Source organism: Leptonychotes weddellii, chromosome 3 (assembly GCF_054177405.1).
Source record: "Leptonychotes weddellii isolate Sample4059 chromosome 3, ASM5417740v2, whole genome shotgun sequence".
In the NCBI taxonomy this organism is placed as follows: Eukaryota; Metazoa; Chordata; class Mammalia; order Carnivora; family Phocidae; genus Leptonychotes; species Leptonychotes weddellii.
Window position 1 is genome coordinate 171,154,095 of NC_138371.1, and position 5,274 is coordinate 171,159,368.

Genomic DNA, 5,274 nt, shown 5'->3' on the forward strand with positions numbered 1-5,274 from the left:
GACAGTTTAACAGGCAGGAGAAAGCATCTCGCTGCTCTCTATACATATGGAAATAAGCTCGCTCGGGCAATACGTGGAACAATGGTGGCAAAATCTGTATCAAAGGAGATGGAACCTGCGAGGCTTTCCCTTTGTGTGAAGCGTGTGTGAGCCCCGATTTAATGAGCTGCAGCTAGAGGTGCCACTTTGAACAAATAATGCTCGGCCACCTCCCCTCTCCACCCCACGGGCTGCCTGAAAAGTACATAAAAGGGGGCTGCTCGTGAGAGAGATTTACCATATACACTTGACACTTGATCAAAGCGCCTGTCTTTGCCTCCCCAAAACAGAAGTGAAAGACACCGAAAAGCGGTAGCCTAACCAGTGATTCCAGGGGGCTTCCCTAGAAGCCTTCTGGAGAAACAATTATGCATTTCCATCCCCGGACAGGCTTTAAGATGCACTTTCTAGAACACAATCATGGATTCTTACACAGAATTCAGAGGGTGTCCGTGAAAAGGCTTTGCTCCGGCTCTCTGGGGCGACCCTGCCAGGCTGGCTCCGCTGGGGCAGACAGGTAAGCAGTTGGCTCTGTCTCTCCATGGACCCACGCTTTCACAGAGAGCACCTAGCCTCAGAACCTCCCTGCCACCTCTCCTCCACTTACATTCCAAGAAATGTGAAATGCACGGAGTATCTGAATCTTTGAAACAAAAGACTCAAAAACAGATGAATTAATGCAGCTCCACCTTCCAGATGTTGAAGTCATTCCCTGACGACTTGTTCTGTCTCATCACGTATCTCAGGGTTGTATCTCCTCGTCCTTGGGACTCAGATACTTGAAAAGTCCCAATCCTATGGCTCTATTGGATATTTTCTAGCCTTTCACTAAATTCGCTCATTAGACTGATGATATACAATTGATTTTTTTTATTTTATTTTTCCTGGATTGAACAAATAACTGGATTTTTTTTTTTTTTACTATGTTATCACCACCAGGACTGAACTTCCCGTGCAAAAATTAGATATTTTTTTCCTCTAGATATGTTAACTGTTTCTAGCAAAGAGCAATCTTTCAATCCCTGGATCCCTCCAGAAGTTAATACCTCACCAGGCAGCAAAAAGGTTTTCCCTTTTCCTTGCTTGGTAGGATCACAGTTCATTAACTGCAGAGTCCTGGCGTCTGCCAGTCCTCTGACTGCTCACAGGCACCTCCTGGTAGGGGGGCAGAAATCACTTTCAGCGATCAAGGAAAGGTGATTCCCTATCATTAAAACAGTTTTCAAAGACAGCTAATCGGTAGAAATGGCCTCAGATGTGCAGCTAATCTCATCCTTCAAATTTCCTGGTTGTTCTGTTTTTCTCTGCCTGATAACACTTTATCAGACTGTAATGGAACTTCACTCTGATCTGGAGTTGGGCCTTGCAACAAAATATATACATACCTTTGATATCTTCCTTTTTGGAAAGCCAGCGAATTTAGTTGATACAGTATTGAAATACAAAGCTGGAGTCCTGAGGTCTAGACTCAGTTTCAGCCACCAAATTGTAACTCAGTGGGCTTAGTTTTGACAATCATATTAAACACAAATCAATGGGAAAATGTACTGTTGCGGTCTTTCCCGAACTAAGTATGTAGAGCAAATGGAAAAGATACAAATAGAAGTTCTTACAAGCAACCTGGAAAGCACTTTTGAAACACTGTGCTAAAAATTAAAATTTAAAATTAACTTTAAATTTATTTAACGCCTCCTGGGGAAAAAAAATATTTAATACCTCTGAGACACTAGTCTATGGGGAAAACTAATTCTGGTATTTGACTTTTTCTTGTTAAAAAAAAAATAAAAATAAAAAATATATGTATTCTTAAGACCTCTTTTTTTAAAAAGCAAAATATAGGCAAGAGAACCAATAGAAGACTCATGTTACAAGCACCTGACTACCAAAAGCTGTATATAAAAACAGAAAAGTTTAAAAAAAATTAACAACCACTTTGGAAAACAGGTTGGCAGTTTCTTACAAAACTGAATATTCTTACCATACAATCCGGTGTGTGTGCTCGTTGGTATTCTCCAAAATGATCTGAAAGCTTATGTCCACGGGCGCCTGGGTGGCTCAGTTGGTTGAGCGACTGCCTTCGGCTCAGGTCATGATCCTGGAGTCCCGGGATCGAGTCCCGCATCGGGCTCCCTGCTCAGCAGGGAGTCTGCTTCTCCCTCTGACCCTCCCCCCTCTCATGCTCTCTATCTCATTCTCTCTCTCTCTCAATAAATAAGTAAAAATCCTTAAAAAAAAAAAAAAGAAAGCTTATGTCCACACAAAAACCTGAACATGAATAGCAGCTTTATTCATAATTGCCAAAATGTGGAAGCAAACAAAGGTCCTTCAATACATGAATGGATAAACAAGCTATCCAGATAATGAAATATTTAGCAATACAAAAAAATGAGCTATCAAGCCTCCAAAAGACATGAAGGAACCTTCAATGCAAGCCAATCTGAAAAGGCTGTATATGATTCTAACTACATAGCATTCTGGGAAGGGCAAAACCACAGAGACAGTATACAGAAGTGTTTCCCAGGGCTCAGGGAGTGGGGTGAAGGAGGAATAGGTGAAATACAGGGGACCTTTAGGGCAAGGGAACTATTCTGTATAAGGCTGAAATGGTGGCTACGTGTAGTTATACATTTGTCTGAACCCAAGAATATACAACATAAAGAGGGAAGCCTCGTGTAAACTATGGACTTGGGGTTGTAATGTTGGGTCGATACTGGCTCATCAATTGTACCAAATATACCGCGCAAATGCAAGATGTTAGGAACAGCGGAAAATGGCTGAATGGGGGGAAGAGCACAAGAGGGGAGACATGGGAGCTCCATACTTCCTGCTCCATTTTCGTGTAAAAACCAAAACTGCTCTAAAGATAAAGTCTATTAGTTTAAAAAAAAAAATTAACAGTCCTAAAAACATACACTAATAATACAAAATGTCATTGAAAGTGTCTGTGAATGTCACTCCAGAAATACATCTTTTAACAATTTAGCATTTTTAAATATGTACTGTTCAGCTTGGAGATAAAAGTCACCACGAATGCTTTTCTTTCGCCAATAAATTATTTACCTCTTAGCATGGTGGGATTAATTATTTGGACCCCCAAAACTTCTTTTTGTTTATAACCTATAAAAGGGAGAAATAGTCTCAATACCCCACTTGACTTTACCAGTATAACCCCAGCACAATGAGATATCTTCCACTTGTCCCTACTAAATCTGTTCCACTTTGACAGCTTATTACTTTGTAGACACAACCTTACCAAGAATGCTCTTAACCCCATCATCCTATTCAATGATGGATTATTATCCATCTCTCCAAGACTGACCTCTCATTACCCTTAATCGGTATGTCCTATACTGGCCAATCTGCTGCACGAACATTAATAACCACCTTGGAGCAAGGACTTCTAGTGCCTTTCAGTGGAAGCCGGGGTTCAGCAGAGGGGCTTCAAGGCCTGACTCCTCGTGTGTCACTCCTCCCACCCCCGCCCAGCCCCAAGCTGCAAAGGAAACAGGAAGAGTGCTCAGGATGGCTCCTACTTTCTGTTTGCTACCATGAAGTTCCAACTCAAATTTCTTTTGGGAAAAAAAAAAAAATTGCTGCCAAAATGCTTTTTTGAAAAACCTCTCATATAGACCATATTCTCTGCCTTAGTGTAATGAACTCAATTGAATTTCCTCTTAATTTGCTGTTGAAACTGCTCACGTGGCTAGTAAGGGAAATTGTCTCTTTAAAGCAAAATATACTGATAACTGAAATCATAGCTAGTAGCTACTACCTTGCAAGAAATGTAGCGGCAGAATTGGGGCAAATCACGGCAGTAGAGACTGACCTAGGGAAAGAGTGGGAGATGGGGACCAGAAGAATGGCAAGAAGGAGGGTTTCCACGTTATTGACGATCAGCAAGTGGCAGGGAAAACTCTCTGTGAATAGAGGGAAGCTCATAACAGATATTTATCCATTTCAGCCAAAAAGATTTGGCTGGACAAAAGGACAACCTATTCCCTGGTAGAACCTATGTTAGTTATTTTTATTGCTACAACCTGGGCATGCTGCCCACCCGGGCCCCTAGCCCCTCCAGTCTTCTGGGAGCAAATATAAGGGCTCAAGCCCACAACCCACATAACACCAAGGGCTGAGCGCATGTGCGTACACACAGAGAAAAGCCTCTGTGAGGACAGACAGAAGGCAGACAGATGTCTGCAAGGCAGGGAGAGAGGCTTCAGGAGAAACCGACCCTGCCGGCACCATGTTCTTAGACTTCCAGCTTCCACACTGTGGACTGAATGTTTGTGCCCCCTCATAATTTACAGTGGAAGCCCTCATCCCCAGTTGGATGGTGTTCAAAGGCCTTTGGGAGGTAATTATAAGGCCTTCTCAAGAATGGGTTTAGTGCCCTTATAAGAAGAGATTGAAGAGTGGTTTCTGCCCACCGTGCAAGGACACAGCAAGAAGACGGCCACCTGCAAGCCAAGAAGAGAGCCCCCACCAAGAACCCGGCCACGTTGGCACCCTGGTCTTCCAGCCTCCATAACTGTGAGGAAACAATATTTGTTGTTTAAGCACCCCCTGCCCCCGTCCGTGGTACTTTGTTAAGGTGATCCCAGCAAACTAACACAGTTTTCAAAAGGCTGATATTTCTAGGTATCATTCAATATCTGTCCAAGAAGGACCAAACTCCAGCAGAGAAAAATGAAAAGTACTATTCACATCTACAGGGTCATGCGGCCATGGGTTTGGCTAACAGTAAGACAAAGAAGATGTTTTTAAGCAGCTGAGACTCTCCCCAGGTCTGGCCCCTGGCACACGGCCCTGCCCATAGTTTGGTTCAGTGCCCAACCTCCTTCCTGGGCAAGACTGGGGCTCCCAGGGGAAGGTCTATAGAAAGTGGCAAAAGGCAGGAACAGAAGAGCTATTTTTATTTGAAAGAAGACAAAAGAACTCTAGCACTTTCTAGGCGTCTTGTCCGTCTAGCCCCTCCATGTTCCCCGAACCCTTAGAAGCAGACCACAAAAGAGAGTTATTTCAGAAATGGTGGGAGGTAGCTCCTAGAGCAGAATTGGATGATCAACTGTCAGAGGGAATTTAGAATGAAGTCAGAGAAAACCTAAAATCCTCAAGGAATTTGATGTCATGTTGAAATTCACAAAGACTTAGAAAAATATTCGTATTCTAATTGGAGTCTTTTTCCAAGATTTATTAATTTGTTTGAGAGAGAGAGCATGGGCGGGGGGGGGGGGG